Below are 20,732 nucleotides of genomic sequence, written 5' to 3' on the forward strand. Positions count from 1 at the left end.
ATCCGTTCCTGTTATCTTCTAGACTATTTACATTTAGTGCAGTGCGTCCTGCTCACAGTGTTCAGCTAGATCCGTTCCTGTTATCTTCTAGACTATTTACATTTAGTGCAGTGCGTCCTGCTCACAGTGTTCAGCTAGATCCGTTCCTGTTATCTTCTAGACTATTTACATTTAGTGCAGTGCGTCCTGCTCACAGTGTTCAGCTAGATCCGTTCCTGTTAAATTCCTACTGACAGGCAGGCTTGTCTGGTTACAGTATATAAAGCTACCTGAAGAAAATTACAGGTGTTCTATTTGATCCTATTAGTACCACGGTCAGGCAGCTAGACTATTTACATTTAGTACAGTGCGTCCTGCTCACAGTGTTCAGCTAGATCCGTTCCTGTTATCTTCCTACTGACAGGCAGGCTTGTCTGGTTACAGTATATAAAGCTACCTGAAGAAAATGACAGGTGTTCTATTTGATCCTATTAGTACCACGGTCAGGCAGCTAGACTATTTACATTTAGTACAGTGCGTCCTGCTCACAGTGTACAGCTAGATCCGTTCCTGTTATCTTCCTACTGACAGGCAGGCTTTTCTGGTTACAGTATATAAAGCTACCTGAAGAAAATTACAGGTGTTCTATTTGATCCTATTAGTACCACGGTCAGGCAGCTAGACTATTTACATTTAGTACAGTGCGTCCTGCTCACAGTGTTCAGCTAGATCCGTTCCTGTTATCTTCCTACTGACAGGCAGGCTTGTCTGGTTACAGTATATAAAGCTACCTGAAGAAAATTACAGGTGTTCTATTTGATCCTATTAGTACCACGGTCAGGCAGCTAGACTATTTACATTTAGTACAGTGCGTCCTGCTCACAGTGTACAGCTAGATCCGTTCCTGTTATCTTCCTACTGACAGGCAGGCTTGTCTGGTTACAGTATATAAAGCTACCTGAAGAAAATTACAGGTGTTCTATTTGATCCTATTAGTACCACGGTCAGGCAGCTAGACTATTTACATTTAGTACAGTGCGTCCTGCTCACAGTGTTCAGCTAGATCCGTTCCTGTTATCTTCCTACTGACAGGCAGGCTTGTCTGGTTACAGTATATAAAGCTACTTGAAGAAAATTACAGGTGTTCTATCCCAGCTTAGTGCAGCTACAGGCCATTAGTATGTCTGGAAGGCCAAGAAGGAGAGGCAGACAGTCACAAGCCAATAAGAGAGGGCAAGCAGGCTCTGTGTCTAGTGCTGGTCGTGGAGACGGTGCATCCTCATCAGCACGTGGCCATGGGACACGCTTGGCCTTTTTTTCGGCAGCTGGCCGTGTTGAGCCGCAACATGCGGAAGACTTGGTCGAGTGGATGACCAAGCCGTCCTCATCCTCCTCATCCTCTCTCACCCATGCCCAGGGTGCTTTGTCTGGCAAAGCAGCGGCCTCTTCCCTCAGCTCAATGTCATCAGTGACTCCTTCCCTAGCTCCACCATGTCCTCATGAGGATTCCCTCGAACTGTTTGACCACAGTGTTGGGTACATGCTCCAGGAGGATGCCCAGCGTTTGGAAGGCTCTGATGACGATACTGAGCTCGATGAAGGCAGTAACATGAGCGCGGACAGAGGGGGTGCCCAAGAAGGACAGCAATCTGGCAGTCATGCTCCCCCTGCTGCAGCATACTGCCAGGTTTGCTCCAGTGATGAGGAGGGAGGGGATGATGAGGTCACTGACTCAACGTGGGTGCCTGATAGGAGAGAGGAGGAGGAGGAGGAGGAGGAGGAGGCGGCAGCACATCACCAACGAGGCAGGATGCCCTCCAGGGGCCAGCCTAAGGGCAGCACATTGACTGCATCACACCCCAAAGCTCCACATGTGCAGGGCGCTGCAGTCTCTGCGCGTTATTCAAAAAGTTCTTTGGTGTGGGCCTTTTTTGAGACGAGTGCATCAGATCGCACCGCTGCTATTTGCAACATATGTCTCAAGCGTATCTCGCGTGGCCAAAACATCTCCCGCTTGGGTACCACATGCTTGACCAGACATATGTTGACCTGCCATGCAGTTCGTTGGCAAGCGTATCTAAAAGACCCACACCAAAGAACAAAGAGGATCTCTCCTTGCTCCTCATCAGCTGAGATTTCCAACCCCACTAGACCTTCAGTCCTCTCTGAGACCTGCAGTGAGAGGAATGAAGGTGTAGAATTAGGTGTGTCACAGCCAAGTACTTGTGGGCAATCTGCTTTTGGTACACCGACGTCAGATTGTACCAGGCAAATTTCCCTGCCCCAGCTGCTGCACCGCCGAAAGAAGTTTGCTCCCAGCCATCCACATGCCCAGCGGTTGAATGCTAGCTTGGCAAAATTGCTAGCACTTCAACTGCTGCCTTTTCAGTTGGTAGACTCTGCCCCCTTCCGTGAGTTTGTGGAATGTGCGGTTCCTCAGTGGCAGGTACCCAAACGCCACTTTTTCTCACGGAAGGCGATTCCGGCTCTCTACCGGCATGTGGAAGGCAATGTCCATGCCTCGCTGGACAGGGCGGTCAGCGGTAAGGTGCATATTACCGCTGACTCATGGTCCAGCAGGCATGGACAGGGACGTTACCTAAGTTTCACGGCGCATTGGGTGACTCTGCTGGCAGCTGGGAAGGATGCAGGACAAGGTGCAGTAGTGTTGGAGGTTGTTCCGCCACCACGCCTCCAAAATGCTGATTGTGACACACCTCTCTCCTCCACCCCCTCCTCTTCTTCTTCCTCCATGGCCTCTTCCTCGGAACCAGCGGTGCTCCGTAGGCGTTCAAGGGGCTACGCAAGTACGCAGGCCAAAAGATGCCATGCGGTGCTTGAGCTGGTGTGCTTGGGGGACAGGAGCCACACTGGGGCAGAGGTTCTGTCAGCTCTGCAGGGGCAGGTTCAGAGGTGGTTGACGCCACGCCAACTTAAGGCAGGAATGGTGGTTTGCGACAATGGCACCAACCTCCTCTCTGCCCTCCGACAGGGACAAATGACCCATGTGCCCTGTTTGGCTCACGTCCTTAACTTGGTGGTGCAGCGGTTCTTGGGCAGGTACCCGGGCTTACAGGATGTCCTGAGGCAGGCCAGGAAAGTCTGTGTGCATTTCCGCCGGTCATATAATGCCAGTGCTCGGCTGACGGACCTCCAAAAGGAGTTTAACCTGCCCAAGAACCGCCTAATCTGTGACATGCCCACCAGGTGGAACTCAACGTTGGCAATGCTGCAGCGGCTGCACACGCAGCAGAGGGCCATCAATGAGTACCTGTGCGACTATGGCACCAGGACAGGGTCAGGGGAGCTTGGTTTTTTTTCCCCACGCCAGTGGGCCATGATCAGGGATGCATGCACTGTCCTGTCACCATTCGAGGAGGCCACGAGGATGGTGAGCAGTGACAGTGCATGCATCAGTGACACTGTCCCCCTTGTCCACCTGTTGGAGCACACGCTGCGTGGAATAATGGACAGGGCACTTGAGGCAGAACAGAGGCAGGAAGAGGAGGACTTCCTTAGCTCTCAAGGCCCCCTTTATCCAGACAGTGTTCCTGCGTGCCCGCCGATCACACAGGAAGAGGACGAGGAGGAAGAGGAGGAGGAGGAAGATTGTGTCAGTATGGAGGTGGAGCCTGGCACTCAGCATCAGCAGCAGTCTTTAAGGGATCAGTCCCAAGAAACACATGGACTTGTACGTGGCTGGGAGGAGGTGGCTGCGGACCATGTCGTTCTTAGTGACCCAGAGGACTCCGGACCGAATGCCTCAGCAAACCTACGCTGCATGGCCTCCCTGATCCTGCAAAGCCTGCGTAAGGATCCTCGTATTCGTGGTATCAAGGAGAAGGACCAATACTGGCTGGCAACCCTCCTTGATCCACGTTACAAGGGTAAGGTTGCGGACCTTATCTTGCCATCGCAGAGGGAGCAGAGGATGAAACATCTTCGGGAGGCCTTGCAGAAAGGTCTGTGCAACGCGTTCCCAGAGACTGGGAGGTTACAAACTCCTGTTTCTGGACAACGTGTTGCTGAGGCTTCGGTCAGTCAAAGAAGGAGCGGTGGAGAAGGTGGCCGTCTGACCGATGCGTTCAGACAATTTTTTGGTCCGCAGCCCCAAGGTATGATCGGTTCCAGCAACCATCGCCAGCGTCTGTTTTACATGGTGCAGGAATACCTAGGGGCAAGATCAGACTTGGACACCTTTCCCACCGAAAATCCTCTGGGTTACTGGGTCTTGAGGATGGATCACTGGCCAGAGCTTGCACAGTATGCAATTGAGCTACTGGCCTGTCCTGCATCCAGCGTTCTTTCGGAACGCACATTCAGTGCTGCTGGAGGCGTGGTAACCGATCACAGGGTGCGTCTGTCCACCGACTCGGTCGATCGGCTGACCTTCATAAAAATGAATGAGTCTTGGATCACCACCAGCTACCAAGCACCTGATGCTGATGTAACCGAATAATTTTTTTTGAAATCTCAGATCCCTTCAAAGACTGCCTATGCTGATGCTGAGTGACTATCCCTGAGTAATTATCCTCTTCCTCCTCAATCATCACGCTGATAGCTTGTAAGAACATTTTTGGTTCTGGGCGCCACCACCAGTGCCTAAGGCACAATTTTTCAGCCCCTGTTTAACAGGGGCGTGTAATTACAATTTTTGATGTAATACTTTGCAGCAGGGCTCGTTCCTGCATTCCAACTAGAGTGTCTGTGAGGGGTTGCAGTGTTGTGGCACCAGCACCAGTGCCTAGGGCCCAATTTTTCTGCCCCTGTCTAACAGGGGCGTGTAATTACAATTTTTGATGCAATACTTTGCAGCAGGGCTCGTTCCTGCGTTCCAACTAGAGTGTCTGTGAGGGGTTGCAGTGTTGTGGCACCAGCACCAGTGCCTAAGGCCCAATTTTTCTGCCCCTGTCTAACAGGGGCGTGTAATTACAATTTTTGATGCAATACTTTGCAGCAGGGCTCGTTCCTGCGTTCCAACTAGAGTGTCTGTGAGGGGTTGCAGTGTTGTGGCACCAGCACCAGTGCCTAGGGCCCAATTTCTCTGCCCCTGTCTAACAGGGGCGTGTAATTACAATTTTTGATGCAATACTTTGCAGCAGGGCTCGTTCCTGCGTTCCAACTAGAGTGTCTGTGAGGGGTTGCAGTGTTGTGGCACCAGCACCAGTGCCTAAGGCCCAATTTTTCTGCCCCTGTCTAACAGGGGCGTGTAATTACAATTTTTGATGCAATACTTTGCAGCAGGGCTCGTTCCTGCGTTCCAACTAGAGTGTCTGTGAGGGGTTGCAGTGTTGTGGCACCAGCACCAGTGCCTAAGGCCCAATTTTTCTGCCCCTGTCTAACAGGGGCATGTAATTACAATTTTTGAAGCAATAATTTGCAGCAGGGCTCGTTCCTGCGTTCCAACTAGAGTGTCTGTGAGGGGTTGCAGTGTTGTGGCACCAGCACCAGTGCCTAAGGCCTAATTTTTCAGCTCCTGTTCAACAGGGGCATGTAATTACAATTCTTGATCTAATATTTCACAGCAGGGCCCTGTGAAGGCTTACAGTGTTGTGGCCACAGCAACACCTAAGGCCCAAATTTCTGCTGAGTATATAGGGCAGGACCCTACTTTCAAACATCTAACTTAAAAACGACTCCTACTTGCAAACGGAAGGAGACAACAGGAAGTGAGATGAAATCTACCCCTAGGAAGGGAAATTCTCTCCTGTAAGAGTTAATATGGGAAAACAATTTCTCCTTTCCACTGATGCTTTCCAATCCTTGTTCCACAAAAAAACCCAAATTTTCAAAAAACATTTTTCATTGGGACAAAAAAGTGAGGTGAAATCTTCTGAAGAGGAGGAAAGACAGCAAAACAAATGTCACAGGGGTGATAACCCTTCCCTATGTTTTCCAAAAAGCTTAGAAAAGATTTTTTGGCTAGAGCTAAACACGTTAAAAATGTTCAAAATTACAAACAGATTCTACTTAACAACAAACCTACAGTCCCTGTCTTGTTTGCACCGCCTGTATACTGCTGTTCAGAGTATATAGGGCCTGGTGGCCCCACACCTTTCCTTATTTTAATTTGGGTGCGGGGTTCCCCTTAATATCCATACAAGACCCAAAGGGCCTGGTAATGGACTGGGGGGTACCCATGCCGTTTGTCTCACTGATTTTCATCCATATTGCCATGACCCGACATGACATTAAACCCGCAAGCAGTTTTAAATGAGATTTTTTCCTTTAAAAATGACATTTGGTGCAGGGACTGTTCTAAACATGGGAAACACGCGTCACTTTACAGGCATACTATAGACACCCCCCAGGTACGATATTTAAAGGAATATTTCACTTTTTTTTTTTTACTTTAAGCATCATTAAAATCACTGCTCCCGAAAAAACGGCCGTTTTTAAAAGTTTTTTTTGCATTGATACATGTCCCCTGGGGTAGGACCCGGGTCCCCAAACCCTTTTTAGGACAATACCATGCAAATTAGCCTTTAAAATGAGCACTTTTGATTTCGAACGTTCGAGTCCCATAGACGTCAATGGGGTTCTAACGTTCGTGCGAACTTTCGGTCCGTTCGCGGGTTCTGGTGCGAACCGAACCGGGGGGTGTTCGGCTCATCCCTAGTGGAGAGAAAGTAACCCAATGAAAAAGAAATTCACTTATTTCTCGCACCCCCATCAAACCTTCACCAGAATAGATCATATTTTTCTAACAATAGGAATGATACCAGAAATTATTGCATCAGATATAATTCCGATTCCGTGGTCTGACCATAATGCAGTATACACTACTATAGCCTCAGCCATACCAAAAACGCATGACCCAACGTGGTACTTACAGGACATAATGCTCAAACACCCACTACATCAGATGGCCATTGAACAAGCTTTAAAGGAATACATATCAATTAATAATACAACAGACATCTCCCCAATAATACTGTGGGAAGCTCATAAGCCTGTCTTGCGTGGTACAATACAAAGACAAATGGCACTATTTAAACGGGAACGCAAAAATCTAGCAAAAAAACTAGAACTCAATTTTAATGCAGCCTACATATCATTTCAAGATAATCCATCTCAGAGTACAAAATCTCATCTGGAAAAATCTAGATTGGAATACGATCTATTTCTCACTGAGTCAGTTGATAAATCCCTCAAACGCTCCAAACACAATTTCTACATGAATACAAACAAACCAGGTACATATTTGGCTCGGTCATTAAATTCAACTAACAAATCTTTCAAACCAATACGTTTGAAATTATCAAAAAATGTTTACACTTGTAATCCAGTTAAAATAGTCCATAAATTTCACTCACATCTCGCAACTTTATACAAGACAAACAATGAATTTAATCCTACAGAGGCTGAATCCTTCTTCTCAAAAATAACCTTACCTGAGTTATCTCAGAATCAAAAAAGCAGTTTGGATGAGCCTATAACTATAGATGAAGTTGCTAACGCCATAAAAGACCTAAAACTTAACAAAAGACCAGGCCCAGATCGCTACTCGGCTTTATACTATAAAACATTCTCAGAAATACTCTCTCCCATTCTCACTGAAACTTTTAACAAACTTCTAGATGGACATTCTTTTCGGCAAGAAACACTAATGGCAATTGTTTGTATGATCCCAAAACCCCTTTCTGATGATACTTCCTGTGTGAATTATCGGCCTATCTCTCTGTTAAACCTCGATATTAAATTATTAGCAAAAATAATAGCAAAACGCCTCAATAGCATTATAGGAAAATTAATACATAGAGATCAAGTAGGCTTCATGCCAAATAGACAGGCAGGCGATAATATATGCAGGGCAGTGTTATTGGCACATATTGCTAAAAAACGGAAAATCCCTTTATGTTTTCTATCTCTCGATGTTAAGAGGGCATTTGACACAGTATCCTGGCAATATATGCAATATTCATTACAAAAATGGGGTTTTGGACCCCACTTTTTAACATGGATCAAAGCATTATATAATAAACCCAAAGCCTATATAAAATATGCTGGATACAAATCTGAAGCCTTTAATATCGAAAGAGGTACCCGACAGGGTTGCCCATTATCTCCCTTATTATTTTCCCTTTATACTCGAACCCATGGCCCAATACATCAGAACAAACCAAACTATAACTGGCATTGAAGTAGGAGGTATTACACACAAATTATGTATATTTGCAGACGATATATTACTTTTTCTATCATCACCACAGGTCTCTGGTCCTAACTTAATACCAGCTCTTGATGGATTTGCAGCCCTATCCGGCCTTATGATTAATCCTAAGAAATGCCTAGTGCTTAATATTTCACTCACAAACATGGAATTGATCCCGGCTAGGGCTGCACTCCCATTCACATGGGCAGAAAAATCAATTCCATATCTTGGAATTCATTTAACAGCATCTCATTCTGACTTATTCTCAACCAATTATCCTCCTGTATTAAGACAGATCACAAATCTAATAAAACAATGGTCGCAACTTCCTTTATCCTGGATAGGGAAGATTAATGCAATCAAAATGACTATTCTACCCAAATTGCTTTATCTATTCAGAGTCCTCCCTATTCCAATTCCTTCCTATTTTTTGAGAATAGTACAAAAAAGAGCAACTTCGTTTATATGGGGCTCTTCTAAACCACGTATACCTATACACACACTACATCTTCCCAAAAATAAAGGAGGCCTGGGATACCCTAATTTTACTAACTACTACAGAGCAGCACATTTGGCCAGTCTGTCCAAATACCATGCAAAACAGGAAATACCATTATGGGTATTTATAGAGGCTTCAGAAAATGACCCTCTATTAATATCAAATTTATTATGGCTTGATCCTAAAGATCGCTTTAAAATTCATAATCCCATAACTAAACACTTCTTATCTCTCTGGGATAAACTAAAAACCAAATATCAGTTACAATCTCCACACAATCCTCTCCTTTCTTTTATCAGAAATCCGGCCTTTTATCCGGCATGGATCTACCCAAATTCTTTTAAAGCTTGGACAACATCAGGCATTCAGACACTAAATGACTTCATAGCATCTAAATCATTCCTTTCATTCCCATCGCTTAGAGAAAAATATGATCTACCAAACTCTGAGATATTTAGATATCTCCAAATCAAAAATTTCTATACACCATTCCTAAAGGGGGATACACCATTATCCCAATTATCCATTTTTGAATCAATCTGTACAAAAGATCCATTTGCTAAAGGTACAATTTCATCACTTTATAATCAGTTATATGGAGTAGCAAATCTTAATAGACCCTCTTACGTTCAGAGGTGGGAGGAGGACCTGGGACGAACTTTAGAAGACACAGACTGGTCTAACATATGGCTCACATCTAAGTCATCTTCACCCAACATCTTAGCACTGGAGACAAATTATAAAGTCCTAACTCGCTGGTACCTTGTACCCGCTAGAGTGGCAAAATATTCACCTAATACCTCAGCTCTTTGTTTTCGAGGATGCCCAGAAATAGGCACATATTTACACATATGGTGGACGTGCCCAGTAATCCAAACCTTCTGGAAGGAAGTCTTCGTGATTGCATCTAAAATATTTAAAAAAATAATACAACCAGATCCATATTTAACTTTACTTAATCTAAAACCGGAATGGTTAACACTCTCTCAATTCAAACTTATGATCCGATTAATAACGGCTGCAAAACAAACAGTGGCCAAGGCATGGAAATCTCCTACATTGGTACTAGCAGAAACAATTCACAGAATGAATAATACAATGTCCCATGCTAAGATGGTAGCCATCGATCAAAATCAAATTCCAAAATTTGAAAAACTTTGGCATCCTTGGATAAAACAACAGTTCCTGTCAAACTTCAATGACGCTGTCCTGTTGCCATGGTAACAGATTAAATGACTTACAGAGACACCCATTCTAAGGCTTCAAAGAGAACTAAAAAGAATAATAAACTGACGAGCGGGACAACCTTGTGGACCATACCTCTACCTTTCAACCCTTTTTCTTCTTTCTCTTTCCTTTTCTCCACCTTACGATTAAAGCTCATTATCAGAATTTATTTGACCTATATACACTCTACTTGTAAACAATATGTATAGTAGGTATAAATCATTTAAATACCTACAAAAGTAACTAAGGAAATGATATATATCTTTAATTTAATTTAGGTTTACGTGAACCCAATGTTTAATATTTGAAATTTCATGATATTTACCTACATAAACCCTACTGTAAAACAATGAGCTTACTTTATAGAACCTTGTAAACTTACTTTATGTATCTTTATAACATTGTATACTCAATAAACTTCTTTTGACAAGGAAAAATGTCCAGCTGCTTAACCTGGAAAGAGACAGCTTTATTCTGTAAACTAAAGCAAATTCACACAATTACAAATTTCCACAATTACAGGATGGTGCATCCCACATCTCTGCATCTACTAGACATTGTAAAAAATCTTCTAGATCTCAACGTTCAAGGTACTCTATGCTTAGCGAGCAACTAATCAGTGCCTGTGCAGAAGTCGAAGCTACCAAAGTACAGGCTGCCTTTGCTCAAAAGAGAGAGCAGGCAGAGGCAGGGCAAGGGAAGCTCAAGCCAAAGCAGAGGCAGCAACAAGGGAAGCTCAAGCCCAAGCAGAAGCAGCACGCAAAAGGGCAGGGATAGAAGCCTTAAAGGAACAGTGTAACTATACTACAGCCATGGCGAAACTAAAGGTCTTAGAACAAGCTATGAGTGGAAGCGAGAAAGACAGCATAAGCTCAAGCATCGCAGAGGTGGAAGATCCTCTTAAGCACACAAAAGACTATGTCCTAAGCCAAAGCAGCGTACACTCAATTGCCTCCTATGCTCCTGATAACCCAGAGACTTCAAAGTACCACACCAAAGATGTTCCTGCCTGCTTCTTTCATGCAAGACTGCACGCTTCCCGTTCACTGTCCTAACTTTTCTGCATGCATCACAGAGCATCAGACCAAACTACAAGCAAGTTCCTGTCAACTTCACAGTTCCAGATCAATGTGTCATCAAGACATCAAACTCTAAATCAACTCCACAGCTGAATGCCTTTTCTGCACCATATTTCCCTTGTTCTCTTAACAACCATGTAAGTGACAACGTGAACAGCACCATCCAGCCAGCAGCTCCCTTCACAAAGCCAGAGACTACAGATACAGCAGAGTTTGTAAAGTAAATACTCCACCGTGAACTTACTAAGACAGGTCTTACAAGCTTTGATGACCGACCTGAGAGCTACAGAAGTTGGAAATGTGCCTTCAGAACTGTGGTCAATGACCTTGGAAATACTGCTGCTAAAGAACTAGATCTGCTCATCAGGTGGCTTGGCCCGCAATCTGCAGAGAGAATGCTCTATTCAGATGACTGCAATGTTTCACAAATATATCCAGTAAGGACAATCAATAGTTTCAAAGAGTGAGTGATCTCCTCCTTGAGCTCCAGCTGGTAAAAGCAGACCCCAAACTACCTGGCCTCAGCTACCTGGACACTTCTTCTCACTTATCTTTAAGCTTCCATATAGTCCACAAGAAAAATGGGCTACGCTCGGATCCAAGTCCAAAAGGAACAACAAGGTTTCTTTCCCTCCATTCTCTTATTTCTGTGACTTTGTAAGGAACATCGCAGAGACCAAGAATGACCCAAGTTTCTCTCATGGCGAGTGTTATTCTGCTCCACTCCTCCCTAGTGGTGGCAGCCCTCATTCCAGCTCCAGAAACCGTAGAGGTCAAGTGTCTGTGAAAAACCTGACATTTCCCCCTCTGCCACCTCAGATCCAGTCGCAAACAACCAGAGTGGTAAGATTGAAAACATAAATCACTTATGTCCTATCCCCAAAACCTCATCCTCTCAAAAAATGTATTGGCTTCAGGAAGAAAACACTTCAGGAACGTAAAGAACTTCTAAACACATTCTGGATATGATTTATATGTTATGCTTCCACTGAACATCTTGCTAAAGACTGTAAATTTCCTATCAAGTGCATGAAGTGCGGCCATGACGACCATGTGCAAGCGCTTCATCCATCTGAGCCCAAATCTATGCAACCTATGAACTCTCCTTCCCCATCAAAGAACAGCGGGGAGAATACAACTCAAGTGACTGAGATCCCTGCAATATCTTCTTCATGTACTGAAGTCTGCGGGGAAGACTTCTGTGGTAAGTCTTGTGCCAAACTATGCCTAGTAAATGTGTACCACAAGGATCATCCACAAAAGACTGTTAAGGTGTATGCCATCTTAGATAATCAAAGTAATCAATCAATAACTTGTTCATGTACTGAAGTCTGCGGGGAAGACCTTTGTGGTAAGTCTTGTGCCAAACTATGCCTAGTAAATGTGTACCACAAGGATCATCCACAAAAGACTGTTAAGGTGTACGCCATCTTAGATGATCAAAGTAATCTATCAATAGCAAGATCAGAACTGTTTGTGTTACTTGACTTAAAAGGGGATGTCCACCCCTACACTCTAGGTACCTGTAGGTACCTGTATGGATTTGTTGTGGCTTCCTTGAAAGGCGACCTAGAGTTATGCAGGCCATACACGATGCGAATTTTGAACGATCCATCAAGCGATAAACGAAAGCGGCACTCACATACAGCATGCGAGTATACCATCAATGAGGAACAAAAATCGTACATCAAAATACTATGTTTTCGTGCCAATAGAGGAAGCGATGTAATGTTTTAAAACCTTTTAACCACACCCCTACTGTACAATATCGGGTTGCGCCAATTACGAAACGAGCAGTCGTTTCTTGCAGCGCACGGTCATACGTTCTGAGAAAATGCCTTTCAAGAGGTACAATAGAAAGCAGAAAATGGCAGCCATGGTAATTGCAATAATAGCCTTGGAGGAAGAAAAGAAAAAAAGAAGAAACAGACGGAAGTGCAGAGTGTGGACAAAAAACTGGCTCCTTCAGCGTGAGAAATTCTCACATGTAAATCTATTGACAAACCTGAGGGAAAATAATCCTGAGGATTATCGAAATTATTTACGGATGACACAGGAGTCATTCGAGATGCTATTATTGCATGTGCGGCCACATATCACCAAACAAGACTCCTGTATGAGAAAGGCTATCAGCGCAGAGGAGAGGCTCATGGTAACCCTCCATTTTCTGGCTACAGGCAGGTCTTTTGAAGACATGAAGTTTACAACCGGAATTTCTGCGCAATCATTAGGTGGGATTATACCGGAGATGTGTGAGGCCCTAGTTAAAGTGCTCAAACCACAGTATTTAAAGGTAAGAAAACATTGTGAACTGTCTGATTTCTATTACATGACTACATATGAAATAGAGCTGAAATATGTAAAATTAAGCAATGTGTCTAAAATTGGCCAAAAAGCTATTTATTCCAAGAAAATCCATATCAAAAAGTACACCATGTCCAAAAAGAGATGTTTTTGAAACAGAATATATTTTTTATTTAACAATAGTATTATTTAACAATGACCATTTCAAATTCAGTAAGAACAAGAACAGTAAAGAAAATGTATTTTTCTAGTCACAGATTTGTATATTGTGGGTACGAAACCAAGGACCTTGATGTGGTTCTTGGTGCATTGCCCAGCTTGTGGTTCCTTGTTGTTGGGACATCTGCCAGTTAGAGACAGATGGTACAGGTGGGTGAGTAGGGATGAGCTTCATGTTCGAGTCGAACCCATGTTTGACTCGAACATCGTCTGTTTGCCCATTCGCCGAATTGCGAACGATATGGGCCGTTCGCGCCAAATTCGTGTGGCGCGTCACGGCCAATAATTCACTGCGGCATCGCAGTGCATTGCTGGCTGATGATTGGCCAAGCATGCACTATGACCCGCATGCTTGGCCAATCACAGCGCCGTCTGAACAGAGAGCCGTAATTGGCCAAAGCCAAGGAGGCTTTGGCCAATTATGGCTCAGGGGATTTAGCACACGCCCCACACTATATAAGGCCACCTGCACAGCGGCCCTGTGTAGTGTGTGTTCCGGCGTTTATAGATAGAGAGAGAGAGAGAGACAGACAGTGTCATTTGATTTGAGTTAGATAGATTAGGCAGAACAGTCAGTCAGTTAGCTGCACTTACAGTGTATTGTGTATATATATATGCATCCCAGGTGTTGCATATATATATATATATAAATATATATACACTGTATTCAGTTTAGCTAGATCCGTTCCTGTTATCTTCTTACTGACAGGCAGGCTTGTCCTGTTACAGTATTTACAGCTACCTGAAGAAAATTGCTGGTGTTCTTTTGATCCTATTAGTACCACAGTCAGGCAGCTAGACTATTTACAGTTAGTGCAGTGCGTCCTGCTCACAGTGATCAGCTAAAACTACAAGTTAGTGTGGTGCGTCCTGCTCACAGTGTTCAGCTAAACCTACAAGTTAGTGCAGTGCGTCCACCTCACAGTGTTCAGCTAAACCTACAAGTTAGTGCGGTGCGTCCTGCTCACAGTGTTCAGCTAAAACTACAAGTTAGTGGGGTGTGTCCTGCTCACAGTGTTCAGTTAAACCTACAAGTTAGTGTGGTGCGTCCACCTCACAGTGTTCAGCTAAACCTACAAGTTAGTGGGGTGCGTCCTGCTCACAGTGTTCAGCTAAACCTACAAGTTAGTGTGGTGCGTCCACCTCACAGTGTTCAGATAAACCTACAAGTTAGTGCGGTGCTTCCTGCTCACAGTGTTCAGCTAAAACTACAAGTTAGTGCGGTGCGTCCACCTCACAGTGTTCAGCTAAACCTAGAAGTTAGTGCGGTGCATCCTGCTCACAGTGTTCAGCTAAAACTACAAGTTAGTGCTGTGAGTCCTCCTGCTGGTGTTCTTTTGATCCTATTAGTACCACAGTCAGGCAGCTAGACTAATTACAGTTAGTGCAGTGCGTCCTGCTCACAGTGTTCAGCTAAAACTACAATTTAGTGGGGTACGTCCACCTCACAGTGTTCAGCTAAACCTAGAAGTTAGTGCGGTGCGTCCTGCTCACAGTGTTCAGCTAAAACTACAAGTTAGTGCTGTGCGTCCTGCTCACAGTGTTCAGCTAAACCTACAAGTTAGTGTAGTGAGATCTCTGCACAGTGTTCATTTAAAGCTACAATTTAGTGCAGTGCGTCCTGCTCACAGTGTTCAGCTAGATCCGTTCCTGTTATCTTCTTACTGACAGGCAGGCTTGTCTTGTTACAGTATTTACAGCTACCCGAAGAAAATTGCTGGTGTTCTTTTGTTCCTATTAGTACCACAGTCAGGCAGCTAGACTATTTACAGTTAGTGCAGTGTGTCCTGCTCACAGTGTTCAGCTAAAACTACAAGTTAGTGGGGTACATCCACCTTACAGTGTTCAGCTAAACCTACAAGTTAGTGGGGTGCGTCCTGCTCACAGTGTTCAGCTAAACCTACAAGTTAGTGTGGTGCGTCCACCTCACAGTGTTCAGCTAAACCTACAAGTTAGTGCGGTGCTTCCTGCTCACAGTGTTCAGCTAAAACTACAAGTTAGTGCGGTGCGTCCACCTCACAGTGTTCAGCTAAACCTAGAAGTTAGTGCGGTGCATCCTGCTCACAGTGTTCAGCTAAAACTACAAGTTAGTGCTGTGAGTCCTCCTGCTGGTGTTCTTTTGATCCTATTAGTACTACAGTCAGGCAGCTAGACTATTTACAGTTAGTGCAGTGCGTCCTGCTCACAGTGTTCAGCTAAAGCTACACGTTAGTGGGGTACGTCCACCTCACAGTGTTCAGCTAAACCTAGAAGTTAGTGCGGTGCGTCCTGCTCACAGTGTTCAGCTAAAACTACAAGTTAGTGCTGTGCGTCCTGCTCACAGTGTTCAGCTAAACCTACAAGTTAGTGTAGTGAGACCTCTGCACAGTGTTCATCTAAAGCTACAATTTAGTGCAGTGCGTCCTGCTCACAGTGTTCAGCTAGATCCGTTCCTGTTATCTTCTTACTGACAGGCAGGCTTGTCTTGTTACAGTATTTACAGCTACCCGAAGAAAATTGCTGGTGTTCTTTTGTTCCTATTAGTACCACAGTCAGGCAGCTAGACTATTTACAGTTAGTGCAGTGTGTCCTGCTCACAGTGTTCAGCTAAAACTACAAGTTAGTGGGGTACATCCACCTTACAGTGTTCAGCTAAACCTACAAGGTAGTGGGGTGCGTCCTGCTCACAGTGTTCAGCTAAACCTACAAGTTAGTGTGGTGCGTCCACCTCACAGTGTTCAGCTAAACCTACAAGTTAGTGCGGTGCTTCCTGCTCACAGTGTTCAGCTAAAACTACAAGTTAGTGCGGTGCGTCCACCTCACAGTGTTCAGCTAAACCTAGAAGTTAGTGCGGTGCATCCTGCTCACAGTGTTCAGCTAAAACTACAAGTTAGTGCTGTGAGTCCTCCTGCTGGTGTTCTTTTGATCCTATTAGTACTACAGTCAGGCAGCTAGACTATTTACAGTTAGTGCAGTGCGTCCTGCTCACAGTGTTCAGCTAAAGCTACACGTTAGTGGGGTACGTCCACCTCACAGTGTTCAGCTAAACCTAGAAGTTAGTGCGGTGCGTCCTGCTCACAGTGTTCAGCTAAAACTACAAGTTAGTGCTGTGCGTCCTCCTCACAGTGTTCAGCTAAACCTACAACTTAGTGTAGTGAGACCTCTGCACAGTGTTCATCTAAAGCTACAAGTTAGTGCAGTGCGTCCTGCTCACAGTGTTCAGCTAGATCCGTTCCTGTTATCTTCTTTCTGACAGGCAGGCTTGTCTTGTTACAGTATTTACAGCTACCTGAAGAAAATTGCTGGTGTTCTTTTGATCCTATTAGTACCACAGTCAGGCAGCTAGACTATTTACAGTTAGTGCAGTGCGTCCTGCTCACAGTGTTCAGCTAAAACTACAAGTTAGTGTGGTGCGTCCACCTCACAGTGTTCAGCTAAACCTACAAGTTAGTGCGGTGCATCCTGCTCACAGTGTTCAGCTAAACCTACAAGTTAGTGTGGTGCGTCCACCTCACAATGTTCAGCTAAACCTACAAGTTAGTGCGGTGCGTCCTGCTCACAGTGTTCAGCTAAAACTACAAGTTAGTGTGGTGCGTCCACCTCACAGTGTTCAGCTAAACCTAGACGTTAGTGCGGTGCGTCCTGCTCACAGTGTTCAGCTAAAACTACAAGTTAGTGCTGTGCATCCTCCTCACAGTGTTCAGCTAAACCTACAAGTTAGCGTAGTGAGACCTCTGCACAGTGTTCATCTAAAGCTACAAGTTAGTGCAGTGCGTCCTGCTCACAGTGTTCAGCTAGATCCGTTCCTGTTATCTTCTTACTGACAGGCAGGCTTGTCTTGTTACAGTATTTACAGCTACCTGAAGAAAATTGCTGGTGTTCTTTTGATCCTATTAGTACCACAGTCAGGCAGCTAGACTATTTACAGTTAGTGCAGTGCGTCCTGCTCACAGTGTTCAGCTAAAACTACAAGTTAGTGTGGTACGTCCACCTCACAGTGTTCAGCTAAACCTACAAGTTAGTGTGGTGCGTCCTGCTCACAGTGTTCAGCTAAACCTACAAGTTAGTGTGGTGCGTCCACCTCACAGTGTTCAGCTAAACCTACAAGTTAGTGTGGTGCGTCCACCTCACAGTGTTCAGCTAAACCTACAAGTTAGTGCGGTGCGTCCTGCTCACAGTGTTCAGCTAAAACTACAAGTTAGTGCGGTGCGTCCACCTCACAGTGTTCAGCTAAACCTACAAGTTAGTGCGGTGCGTCCTGCTCACAGTGTTCAGCTAGATCCATTCCTGTTATCTTCTTACTGACAGGCAGGCTTGTCTTGTTACAGTATTTACAGCTACCTGAAGAAAATTGCTGGTGTTCTTTTGATCCTATTAGTACCACAGTCAGGCAGCTAGACTATTTACAGTTAGTGCAGTGCATCCTGCTCACATTGTTCAGCTAAAACTACAAGTTAGTGTGGTACGTCCACCTCACAGTGTTCAGCTAAACCTACAAGTTAGTGGGGTGCGTCCTGCTCACAGTGTTCAGCTAAACCTACAAGTTAGAGTGGTGCGTCCACCTCACAGTGTTCAGCTAAACCTACAAGTTAGTGCGGTGCGTCCTGCTCACAGTGTTCAGCTAAAACTACAAGTTAGTGCGGTGCGTCCACCTCACAGTGTTCAGCTAAACCTAGAAGTTAGTGTGGTGCGTCCTGCTCACAGTGTTCAGCTAAAACTACAAGTTAGTGCTGTGCGTCCTCCTCGCAGTGTTCAGCTAAGCCTACAAGTTAGCATAGTGAGACCTCTGCACAGTGCTCATCTAAAGTTACAAGTTAGTGCAGTGCGTCCTGCTCACAGTGTTCAGCTAGATCCGTTCCTGTTATCTTCTTACTGACAGGCAGGCTTGTCTTGTTACAGTATTTACAGCTACCTGAAGAAAATTGCTGGTGTTCTTTTGATCCTATTAGTACTACAGTCAGGCAGCTAGACTATTTACAGTTAGTGCAGTGCGTCCTGCTCACAGTGTTCAGCTAAAACTACAAGTTAGTGGGGTACGTCCACCTCACAGTGTTCAGCTAAACCTAGAAGTTAGTGCGGTGCGTCCTGCTCACAGTGTTCAGCTAAAACTACAAGTTAGTGCTGTGCGTCCTCCCCACAGTGTTCAGCTAAACCTACAAGTTAGTGTAGTGAGACCTCTGCACAGTGTTCATCTAAAGCTACAAGTTAGTGCAGTGCGTCCTGCTCACAGTGTTCAGCTAGATCCGTTCCTGTTATCTTCTTACTGACAGGCAGGCTTGTCTTGTTACAGTATTTACAGCTACCTGAAGAAAATTGCTGGTGTTCTTTTGATCCTATTAGTACCATAGTCAGGCAGCTAGACTATTTACAGTTAGTGCAGTGTGTCCTGCTCACAGTGTTCAGCTAAAACTACAAGTTAGTTTGGTACGTCCACCTCACAGTGTTCAGCTAAACCTGCAAGTTAGCGGGGTGCGTCCTGCTCACAGTGTTCAGCTAAACCTACAAGTTAGTGTGGTGCGTCCACCTCACAGTGTTCAGCTAAACCTACAAGTTAGTGCGGTGCTTCCTGCTCACAGTGTTCAGCTAAAACTACAAGTTAGTGCGGTGCGGTGCGTCCACCTCACAGTGTTCAGCTAAACCTGCAAGTTAGTGCGGTGCGTTCTGCTCACAATGTTCAGCTAGATCCGTTCCTGTTATCTTCTTACTGACAGGCAGGCTTGTCTTGTTACAGTATTTACAGCTACCTGAAGAAAATTGCTGGTGTTCTTTGGATCCTATTAGTACCACAGTCAGGCAGCTAGACTATTTACAGTTAGTGCAGTGCGTCCTGCTCACATTGTTCAGCTGAAACTACAAGTTAGTGGGGTATGTCCACCTCACAGTGTTCAGCTAAACCTAGAAGTTAGTGCGATGTGTCCTGCTCACAGTGTTCAGCTAAAACTACAAGTTAGTGCTGTGCGTCCTGCTCACAGTGTTCAGCTAAACCTACAAGTTAGTGTAGTGAGACCTCTGCACAGTGTTGATCTAAAGCTACAAGTTAGTGCAGTGCGTCCTGCTCACACTGTTCAGCTAGATCCGTTCCTGTTATCTTCTTACTGACAGGCAGGCTTGTCTTGTTACAGTATTTACAGCTACCTGAAGAAAATTGCTGGTGTTCTTTTGATCCTATTAGTACCACAGTCAGGCAGCTAGACTATTTACAGTTAGTGAAGTGCGTCCTGCTCACAGTGTTCAGCTAAAACTACAAGTTAGTGGGGTACGTCCACCTCACAGTGTTCAGCTAAACCTACAAGTTAGTGGGGTGCGTCCTGCTCACGGTGTTCAGCTAAACCTACAATTTAGTGTGGTGCGTCCACCTCACAGTGTTCAGCTAAACCTGCAAGTTAGTGTGGTGCGTCCTGCTCACAGTGTTCAGCTAAAACTACAAGTTAGTGCGGTGCGTCCACCTCACAGTGTTCAGCTAAACCTAGAAGTTAGTGCGGTGCGTCCTGCTCACAGTGTTCAGCTAAAACTACAAGTTAGTGCTGTGCGTCCTCCTCACAGTGTTCAGCTAAACCTACAAGTTAGCATAGTGAGACCTCTGCACAGTGTTCATCTAAAGTTACAAGTTAGTGCAGTGCGTCCTGCTCACAGTGTTCAGCTAGATCCGTTCCTGTTATCTTCTTACTGACAGGCAGGCTTGTCTTGTTACAGTATTTACAGCTACCTGAAGAAAATTGCTGGTGTTCTTTTGATCCTATTAGTACCACAGTCAGGCAGCTAGACTATTTACAGTTAGTGCATTGCGTCCTGCTCACAGTGTTCAGCTAAAACTACAAGTTAGTGTGGTGCGTCCACCTCACAGTGTTCAGCTAAACCTACAAGTTAGTGCGGTGCATCCTGCTCACAGTGTTCAGCTAAACCTACAAGTTAGTGTGGTGCGTCCACCTCACAATGTTCAGCTAAACCTACAAGTTAGTGCGGTGCATCCTGCTCACAGTGTTCAGCTAAAACTACAAGTTAGTGTGGTGCTTCCACCTCACAGTGTTCAGCTAAACCTAGAAGTTAGTGTGGTGCGTCCTGCTCACAGTGTTCAGCTAAAACTACAAGTTAGTGCTGTGCGTCCTCCTCACAGTGTTCAGCTAAACCTACAAGTTAGCGTAGTGAGACCTCTGCACAGTGTTCATCTAAAGCTACAAGTTAGTGCAGTGCGTCCTGCTCACAGTGTTCAGCTAGATCCGTTCCTGTTATCTTCTTACTGACAGGCAGGCTTGTCTTGTTACAGTATTTACAGCTACCTGCAGAAAATTGC

Source organism: Aquarana catesbeiana, linkage group LG05 (genome assembly GCF_042186555.1).
Source record: "Aquarana catesbeiana isolate 2022-GZ linkage group LG05, ASM4218655v1, whole genome shotgun sequence".
In the NCBI taxonomy this organism is placed as follows: Eukaryota; Metazoa; Chordata; class Amphibia; order Anura; family Ranidae; genus Aquarana; species Aquarana catesbeiana.